This window comes from Palaemon carinicauda, chromosome 7 (assembly GCF_036898095.1).
Source record: "Palaemon carinicauda isolate YSFRI2023 chromosome 7, ASM3689809v2, whole genome shotgun sequence".
In the NCBI taxonomy this organism is placed as follows: Eukaryota; Metazoa; Arthropoda; class Malacostraca; order Decapoda; family Palaemonidae; genus Palaemon; species Palaemon carinicauda.
Genome location: NC_090731.1, coordinates 177,276,009 through 177,287,596, shown reverse-complemented (window position 1 = coordinate 177,287,596; position 11,588 = coordinate 177,276,009).

Sequence of the window (11,588 nt, the reverse complement as noted above, 5' to 3'; positions counted from 1 at the left end):
AAAGGAGGTTATGATTCTCGACCATGATAAAGCACAGGTTATCCTATCAAGTAGCATAGAAAAGGTGGGTTACTCGGTGTCGAAGGTATTCACACCAGGTAACAGGCACTCTTCCATTCTTACTCCTGCTTCAATTTCATTCCCCTTTACGGAGAAAGCATTTAAATATGTCACTGAGGCAGTAGAGGCAGCTAAACCGTGCCTTACGCTCATGGAGTGCAAGCCTCTGTCACTAGCCTTTCCCAGAAAGGAGAAGAACTGGAAGGAACCTCATTTAACCTTTTCAGTAGGAAAACTTGAGGCGGATGTCGACAGTCGACAATTTAAGGAAAATCTCCCTAAATTATCTGAGTTTCTCTTACAGGATGAACAAGAAACAAAGGAGAGACTTGCAGCCTCCCTATCTCTACAGAACTACAAAGAGTTCTGTTCAGCTCATCAAAATACCACAGACATGCTCAAGGTCTTAGCCAATATACATATGTCTACATTGGTAAAAAACCTTTATACCTTTATAAAGACTAGAAGAACATGTAGGGAGTTTGTGTTAGCTAACAGGACAGCAAAACACGAAACAAGGAAGCTAATATCTTCAAACATCTGGAGTAAAGACCTCTTTCCAGGTAGTCAGGAAAGTGATTAAGAACGCCACCACGGAGAAAGTAAGACTTCTTCAAAAGTGGGGTATCCTTTCAAAAAGAGAATCTTCCCAGGTTGTGGGACCCCAACCTACGAGGAAGATGGAAAGGTCTGGAAATCCATTTCGAGATGTCCAACAACACTCCACAGTTGTAGTGACCGCGCTGCCAGAGGAAGGTGGTCGAAAATATATTCCTACTGATCAGTCGAAGCATAGAAATACTTCTAGTAGGAGGAAGGCTCCTTTAGGATCGCTGGACCTTCAATCCTTGGGTTCATGGCCTAATCAAGTTGGGACTAAGATGAGAGGTGGAGATGTCTCTACCACTATTTCCTCAACTCCTCCTATAATCCAAAACTCTTCTGGAGGAGTTTACTTGAGAGCTCTAGAGCATACAGGTGGTAAGGAAACTATAGTCCACCGAATTCAAGGGAAGGCCGTTGTGTGTTTACGAGGACTCAAAAAAATTCAGAGTCATTCGGGACTTGCTGCCACTCAACTAGTCTAAATAAAACAATGAGTTCAGAATGTTTATCCTCCTGAACATGAGGACCCTGTTGCCAAAAAGGGTGCCTGTAGTCCTACCAGACCTGAAAGTCGTCTATTGGCAACTTCCAGTCAATCACCCTCTCCCCTCCTATCTAGGATTCAAGTTACACAAAGTAACGTACTTCTTAGGAAAGATATTCGTCAGACTACACAGAGTCCTGGATATCTTCATGAAATTGGCAGACATAGCCATGCAATAATTAAGCCTAGGAAAGGTTCAGGCAACAATGTTCCTGGACGAGAGGCTGAGGTGGGCAGCACCCAAGGTGGCTGGTCTATGAACATCCAAGGAAATGATCCGGTCCCCAGAACATCGCGGATGCAAGATAAGCTTCAAGTCTCAATTCTCTCTAGCTCAATGGTTGCAATGGCTAAAAAGCCATCGAAGCCTGTGGTCACACCAACTCTCCTTTCCTTTGGGAATATAAAAGGAGATGGCAAGGTCTATCAAGAGACTCTGGTAATCAGTCAGATTCCCAAAATGCGAACAGGGAGGAGCTCTGATCTCTCTCCAGTTCGCAATAGAGACAGGCCCAGTGCTAAGAGCACTGCTGCAAGATGCGTTGAGAGTCAGGAGAAAACAAGCATCAAACGCTCGAAGAGGCCTAAAAAGACCGATATCGGTCCTTCCTTAATCGCTTCCCTAACAAAGGTCAAAGCCCGAAAGTCCCAAGACCATATTGGTCTAGTCATGAGTAGGGAAACTCTCTCCAGGCAGAACAGATTATCTACGGCTGATCTGGGATTCCTAAGCGATAATGAGATGCTGCAATCGACGATGCTAGAGAACGTCTCATATAGTCTAGGTGTAGATAACCATCCCTTATCTAAAGGGATGGTACCTGTCAGCAGTTCATATACAACCAATCCACAATGTGACAGTGGATGCTCTACTCGGGCTCAAGCCGATAGAGTTGGAGTGGTTCACGGACGCAGACCTATTCTCTCCCAGATGGGAACAAGTCCCCGAACTGCAGTCCGACCTCTTCATTACGAGTGTCGTCAAGGAACCGCCTCGATACGTAGCCCCATACGAGGATCCTCTATCAAAAATGATAGACATCATGTCTCTGAAATGGAAGGGATAGAATTATGATTTCCAGTTCATGCCATCCAGTCACCTGCTGAGAGTCCTCAACATGGTGAGATCCTTCCAGGTAGGAGTAGCCCTGTTGGCTCCCAAGTAGCCCAAGAGCAACCTGTCCTCCTTGAGGAAGGAACGGAGGCTGAGGCTGTCCCTAGTTCTAAACCCAGGACAACTTTGGAAGGTTCAGAGATTAATTGCCTTCTATTTATCACAGAGAACCCGACCCTTCATTACATGATTTTCTTGCCCTAGCAGTTAAGAAAAGGTTTGGGATCTCAAAAGGCCATTTAGAATTCATAGAAGAATACAGGTCTCAGTCAACTAGAAGATAATATGAGTGATCATGGAAAAAATGGGTTGCTTTCATAAAAGCAAAAGGACCGAAAGAGATTTCAATGAACTTCTGTATGTCCTCCTTTAACCCTCTTCATAACCAAGGTTTGGCGGCCAACACGATAACGACGTGCAAGTCACCCTTGACTAAACCTCTTCTACATGCCTTTCAAGTGGACTTGACAAATGAAATCTTTAATAAAATCCCGAAGGCATGTGCAAGGCTTAGGCCTGCAACACCACTAAAGTCCATCTCTTGGTTTTTGGACAAGGTCCTACATTATGCCTCACCCATGGACAAAGAAGATTGTTCACTTAAGGATCTAACCCAAAAGGTTATTTTTCTGTTCGTTATAGCCTCAGGGGCTAGAGTTAGTGAAATAGTGGCCCTATCTAGGGATGAAGGCAACATCCAGTTAGCAGAAACAGGAGAATTGAATCTTTTCCCTGATCCATCCTCTCTTTCTAAGAATGAGCTACCCACTAAAAGGTGGGGTCCCTGGAGATTCTGCCCTCTGCAGGAAGATGTCTCTCTATGTCCGGTAGAGTGTCTAAAGGTTTATCTTAGTAGAACTTCAGAGCTCAGGGGAGGTCAGCTCTTTTAAGGAGAAACCTCTGGATGAAACTTATCCCTAAAACAACTGAGGGCAAAGCTCACCTACTTTATTCGTAGAGCGGAACCTGACAGTACTCGCGCAGGTCAGGATCCGAGAAAGATTGCTTCATCACTGAACTTCTTTCAGTATATGGGCTTTGAGCGTCTTCGTTCATATACTGGATGGAAATAATCCAGAGTGTTTTACAAACACTATGGGAAACAGGTCCACAAACTGAAGCACTATGTAGTGGCAGCAGGTAATGTATTAAAACCTGCCCCCTAATTACTGTCATAAACAGTTAATCGCTTGGGACTTCGAATGTCCTCGGTCATATACTGGATGAAAATCATCCAGAGTGTTCTACAAACACTATGCTAAGCAAGTCCATGAGCTGATGCAGTATATGGTGACGTCGGGTAGAGTATATAACCTGCCGTCTAATTCTGGGACTGTCAATTAAAGGGAGAAGGGGTCATCTCTCTTAGTGTGACCTCCTTTGGATAAGTGTTACCATGGTGACACTAGCTCTGTTCAAAATCCCAGGTGTAGAATTATACAGATAGCACTAGTGCCGGTGTACGTAGTACACAGTGCTGATAGAAGTAACTAGTACAGGAATTATGAAGAGAAATTTTATTATAAATTTTCTTCAATCTGACAATGGCACTCATCATTCCTTTCTTCCCAAGAAAGAGAGATAATCTCTGTACATGTTACATGTATAATTCCGTTATCATGCTGTATTCGTTTTACTTGCCAATTTACTTAGTCATTTATTGAAAATAAATGTCTATTAGTATGTAATTGTATCCTGATTCACCCGACAATTGCATGATTAAAAGATCCAGAGCATGTACTCTTCATATATTTGTATTCTCACAAACAATGGATTTAAGAACATTGATAAGTATATGATAATATTCACAAACTACGAGACGGTTTGTACATCCAGTGTATACTTACGTTTGTTCATACAATATATGCTAACCTTGAGACGCCCCCCTTTCACTACTGTCTAGAATGACTCTTCCCTGTAGGGGTCAGGAAGCACTAACATCGTGTATGATAAGTGAGAATGACGGATAACGGTAACGTCACTTGTCTCGATTGATCCAAATGATCATAGAAGGGTTGTCCCAAGGTTAAGGCACTAATGAAAATCCACAGATACATTGATGCTCTGGTAAACTTCCATCAGGACGACAGGGCTTGTGCCCAAAAAACGGATTATGAGCGAAGCGAAAAAACTATTTTTGTGTGATATCGCCATATCGTCCTGATGGACCACCCTTCACAGTTCCCTCACTGAGGCACTGTATCTATAGCACCACGCTCAATGCTACAAGGAATGTCCGCCATCTTAGGAATGGCGCTGTGGTGATGGTCAATAGTAGTACGAGAATGGGGGTAACCTTGTTACGGCCCCCCTTTTCTATTTCTTCTGCCATGTCCCCCTGGAAGTGTAAACGCTATTAGGGGTGCAGATTGCTATATGGCGTGTCAAGAATACGTCCTCTGATATTATGCGATATCCTTGAGAGAAATTTTAAGGATATTCGCTCCAGGAGTTAGAATTCTGGATCCTGAAGGTTGAATTCTATGGGAATATCACTGTAGTAACATATATCCCTTAGGAAGCTATTTTAGGAACTTCCATCAGGACTACATGGCGATCTCCCCCAAAAATAGATTTTTTGCTTCGCCCAAAATCCGTTTTATATATATATATATATATATATATATATATATATATATATATATATATATATATATATATATATATATGTATATATATATATACATATATATATATGTATATATATATATATATATATATATATACATATATATATATGTATATATATATATATATATATATATATATATATATATATATATATATATATATATACATATATATATGTATATATATATATATATATATATATATATATATATATATATATATATATATACATATATATATATATATATATATATATATATATATATATATATATATATATATATAAATATATGTATATATATATATATATATATATATATATATTTATATATATATATATATATATATATATATATATATATCTATATATATACATATATATTTATATATATATATATATATATATATATATATATATATATATATATATATATATATATATCTATATATATATACATATATATTTATATATATATATATATATATATATATATATATATATATATATATATATATATATATATGTATATATATATATATATATATATATATATATATATATATATATATATATATATATATATATATATCTATATATATATTTATATATATATATATGTATATATATATATATATATATATATATATATATATATATATATATATATATATATATATATATATATATATATATATATTTCAATATGAAAAGCATAACCGAAAGTAAGAAAAATCGACCTTAGTCTCTTAAGGTCGTTTATGGATTTATTTTGATCACCTACCACATTGTGTCAGTGTAATAAAATTTCGTTTTTTGGAGGGAGGCACAACTAATAATATGACACTTTTTATAAGTTTTTCCCAAAGCCGTGATGAATTAAATTTACATTATGTAAAGTATGGACGAAAATAAACTCTAGGGACAATCATTTAATGATTGATAACCCAATAACATACTCCTATACCTCGCTTTTATCCTACTTATAACTAGGTTTAACTTGAAGTTATATTAAAATATGGATTTTCTTATAACTAGAGAATATAAATTATTAATGATTATTGGAATGTAATATTTTACATTTAATTTAATTCTATACATTATGATACATTTTTTTTCATAAAATGTATAATATCATTTGATTGACTATATGACTTGAGTGTATTTAAGAAACCAAGATTCAAATTCCATTTAAAATATTCGCAGACATATACTAACCAGGTATTATTAGTATACCAAGTGACTTATATATAATTAGATAACAGTTAACTGTATCAAATTTTTGGATTATGAAGATGATAAAAAGGGCTTCGATATATCAATGGCAATGCGTGTTGTGTAGAAAAAAAAAGAAAATTTGATTAACTTTTTTTTTTTTTTAATAATGAATTGTTTGGTGCCGTCAGTAATAACATCATCCAACAATACATTTAAATGAATCTATTTTTTAGATTCACTGAAGCAAAATGTTTAAATACTTCTGTTAACTAGAAATTTGTATTCAAATGTCTTATGCTGAATCACGCACAAAGAAACATACAAAATCAACACGTATACAGACATAAACACACACACAAACAAACACACACACACACACACACACACACACACATATATATATATATATATATATATATATATATATATATATATATATATATATATATATATATATATATATATATATAGTTAAGTAGGTAGTATGTTAGCCAGGGCACCAACCACCAGTTGAGATACTACCGCTTGAGAATCATTTGGTCCTTTGGCTGGTCAGACAGTATTACATTGTATCCGTCTGTCTGGTTGCGGCTCACTTTTACTTTGCCTACACATACACCGAATAGTCTGGCCTATTCTTTCGAAATTCTTCTCTATCCGCATACACCTGACAACACTGAGATTACGAAACAATTCTTCCTCGCTGATGGTTTTAACTACTGCACTGCAATCGTTCACTGGCTGCTTTCCTCTTACCATAGCTACTTTAGCCATGGTAAGAAGCTCTTCTAGGAGAATGATAATCCAAAATTCAACCATGTTTCCCTAGTCATAGTCTCCCTACCATGGTCTTCCACTGGATTGAAATAGAGTTTTCTCGCTTGATGGTACACTTGGGCATGCTGTACTATCTTATCTTCCTCTTGCTTGTTGAGGTTTCATAGTTTATATATGAAAGATCTAATTTTATATTATTACTGTTCTCTCTCTCTCTCTCTCTCTCTCTCTCTCTCTCTCTCTCTCTCTCTCTCTCTCTCTCTCTCTCTCTCTCTCTCTCTCTCTCTCTCTCTCTCTCTCTGTATATATATATATATATATATATATATATATATATATATATATATATATATATATATATATATATATATATATATATATATATACTATTATGTGACGAACCACTGTGCAAACAATTACCCCTTTATAATAGGCGGTAGTTCTCTTCACACAACAAAATAGAAGTCATATGGGTAGACTTCCAAATTCACTTGTTTCTTATTACGAGTGTATAAGATTGTTGATTATGATCAAATGTATCTTCTTAAAGCTGGTTGCAGACAACAGAAGCACCAATAGCAGGACAATTGGAGGACAGGAACAATAAACTATGTTATAAACAAAACTTTAATCTTACGTTAAACAAAACAATGAAAAAGCACTTCAAAACAACAATAATAAGCAATGCAAAGTGAATGGGTGAGTAAGGTAGATGAATCTCGTGGTGAGAACAATGTATTCTAACAAAATCAATAAATTTGGGGTTACCTTATAACATGTAAGGTAAGAAAACAGGGATGATTTACAGCAGGAAGGCGAGTGTAAACAAAAGATAATGAGAAGAATGGAATGAAGATGGCGCTGAAATAAGGTGATGTATTTACAAAGAAAATGGAAAAATATACTTTAGACAAATCAGATATGTTAGCATATGTACAACATATGGGGATATCACAGTCCCCCCTTGTTTTTGTTTTTTTCCATTTCCCGAGGATCAACCGAGGTTATCCTTGATAATGAGTCTGCCACAATATTTTCTAGTCCTGATATGGCGATTACTTGGATATTATGTGCAGATAGTATGTATGACCATCTTAAAAGTTTAGGGTTGAGAGTAGTGGACCTATGGAGATGCGACAGAGGAGAGTGGTCGCTGTAGACGTAGATCGTGTCTTGTCCATCAACATAAATCTCGTATCTCTGGATGGTAGCTACGATGGCGAATAGTTCTTTCTCCACAGTGGGCCAATTTAGTTGGGAACCCATAAATCGTCCACTGGAATAAGAGACTGGTAACAGATCAGCTAGTGGGGGCAGGTTTCCTGTTATGGCAGTTATTGGAGCAGGATGCTGTAATAAAATGCCCCCATATCCAAGATCACTAGCGTCTGTTTGGAGATAGAATGGTTTGGTGAGGTTAGGTGCCATTAATATAGGAGGAGATGACAAGTAAGTTTTTAGCTGGTTAAATATTTGATCATGTTGTTGGCTCCAAGAAAAATTTACTTTTGAAGAAGTTAAAGCAAATAGTGGTCCTGTGAATGGTGAGAAATTTGGACTGAACTTAGAGTAATATCCTACCATACCTAGAAATCTTTTTAATTCCTGTTTGGTAGTTGGAACAGGATAAGAAGTTATGGCGCTAATATTTGCATCATGGGGTAATACTTTACCACTGCCAACTCGATGACCAAGGTAAGATACCTGACCTTTGCAAAAATTACTTTTTGCTAAGTTGATAGTTAATCCATGTTGTTTCAACCTTGAGAAAACTTCTTTTATCTTTTGAATATGGTTTATCCATGTGTCAGAGGCAATAATGATGTCATCTAAATATACAAATACTTTTTCCAAGTCCTGTAAAATTAAAGACATTACTCTTTGGAAGGTGGCAGGTGCGTTGGCTAATCCGAATGGCAGTACGTTATAACTAAATAAGCCAAATGGAGTGATAAATGAAGAAATTTCCTTTGCCGTTTCTGTCAATTTAATTTGGTAATAACCCTTCAACAAATCTATTTGGGTTAAGTAGGTCGAATTACTTACTTGGTCAATGATATCTTGTATTCTTGGTAGAGGATACGAATCTTTAATTGTTAAATTATTAATTTTCCTGTAATCGGTACAAAGACGAAATTTACCATTTTTCTTTCCTACTAGGAGACATGGGGAAGCCCATGGTGACGCACTGGGTTCTGCCCATCCTTCTCTTATCAAGTACCTCACTTCTTCTTTCATGATGCCCAATTTCTTCTGTGATGTTCGATAGAAAGCTTGTTTAATGGGTGCAGCACCTGGTTGTAGTTTGATGTCATGATCTAGCATGGTGCATCTGCCTGGTTTATCTGAAGTTATACTAGGAAATTCATGGAATAAAGCTACTAAAGATTTACATTTTGATGCAGATAAGGGTTTTAGATAGTCTGATAAGTTTTCCAAGATCTTTGAGTTTTGAGAATCCTGCCAAGATGCAGTTATTGGATCATCTGTAAATTGATCCATAGGACAATCTATGTATGGTATGGCACTAGTAATCATTACCGTTTTATTTTCAGCTGTTGAGGGAGACAAATAGGCCTTTAAGAGGTTTATGTGGACTAATTGAGTAGACTTACGCTTATCTGGAGTGGCGATTATATAGTTGGTTGGCGAGATACGTTGAGTGATGGTATAAGGTCCCTGGTATTTCTCTCGTAGGGGAGAGCCTGCAATCGGATGGTATAGCAGCACTGCATCTCCTACTTTGAAACTTCTGGTTTTAGCCTTTTTATCATAGTTAATCTTCATCTTCTCTTGAGCTGTTATCAAGTTAGTTTTGGCAATGGAGTGAAGATCTGAAAGTTTCTTGTCGAGTTCTGAAATATATTGGGAAAGAGGTACCTCATTATCTCCCAACTTCAGGATGCGTTCTTTGACTGAACTGAGGATAGTTCGTGGCCGTCGACCGAAGAGTAGTTCAAAAGGTGACATACCAGTAGACTGATTCCGAACTCCTCGTATGATGTACATGATCAGTTCCAAATCGCAATCCCACTCGTTACCTGAACTATGGATGTATTTCCGGAGAAGATTTTTAATGGTCTGGTGAGTGCGTTCTAATGCTCCATTGGTCTGTGGATGGTAAGCTGAGGATGAGACTTGGGTTATATGGTAATCTTTCATAGCTGTTTTAAAAGCATGACTCATGAAATTGGTTCCTTGATCACATTGTAGTTCAGTTGGAAATCCTACAACAGTAAATATGGACACTAGTGACTTTAGGATGTTCTTGGCTGAAATGTTTCTTAAAGGTACTGCAAATGGATAACGCGTAGTTGGGCATAAGGCCGTAAGCAAGTATTCATGTCCCCTTTTTGTCTTAGGCAAAGGGCCTACACAATCTACTATGATCTTACTGAAAGGTTCTTTAGGCACAAGTATAGGTTTTAAGGGTGCAACTGGTACTTTTACATTAGGACTACTTACTTTTTGACATGTTGTACATGTTTTTACGTACTCTTTAATGTCATTCTTCATGTTTGGCCAATAAAAGTCTTGACTGATGCGTTCATATGTTTTAGTGATACCAAGATGAGAGTCAGCAGAGTGAGACAATTCTAGGATCAGAGGTCTTATATCCTTAGGAACAACTACCTGGAATAGATCCTTCCAGGTTTCTAGATGACTGTTCTTGCTGGACCTGAATTTTCTCATTAGTACATCATTATTAATATAAAAATAAGAACACTTGTTGGTATCCTTTGGTTTCACTTGGTTGAAACACTGCTGTAGAGTGACATCTTTCCTTTGTTGATAGCTAAAGGAATCAGGTTGGATCTTATATGTACTCATCAACTCGTTGAAATCCATAGGTTCAGAGACTGGCAACGGGTTTGATGATGATTCAGTAGGGGTGTCCTTTTTCTTGCTTCGTGTCACTGCTAAGCATTCCTCCTGTACAACATCACCTGGAGATACTGCTATTAAGTTTGTTAAGACAACAGAGTTAGCTATGTCATTACCCAGGATTACATCTACATTCTTGCATGGTAACAGTTCTGGATTTACAGCTACTTCAGTAGTTCCAGAGAAATAAGGACAATGAAGGTTTACATTAATGAGAGGCAACATAGACTTACTGGTTAAGTCATTAACTGCAACATACCTGTGAGTTTCACCTTTAGGTCGTATTACTTTAGGAGAGACGATCGTTTGAGAGGATCCAGTGTCTCTGAGTATGGTTACAGGTTTACCATTTATTTTGCCTGAGCAAGTGAAGGGTGCAAACGCTTGGGACTCGTGTGATGCACAATGGAAGGTCTTTTTCTTCTCCACCTTAGGTTTTGGTTCCTGTTTGGGCAGATTCATTTGCTTAGGAGAGAATTGAGGGGGATTAGGTTTTCTCTTTAAGTATGAAGCTGCACAATGTGGATCAGGACATTCTGAAATATGATGTCCTTCTTGTTTGCAGTATGTACAAGTTTCCTTAGGTCTAGTTTCTCTATATGGGGTTTTACCTACTTTATGAATAAGAGCATAGTCATCTGCCTTTAAAGCGGCTTTCTTAGGGTCAGATTCATTCTGCTCTCTTAGATACACATTAATGCTACCTGGTATTTTCCTTAAGAACTCCTCCATTACTATTAAATCTTTCAACTGCT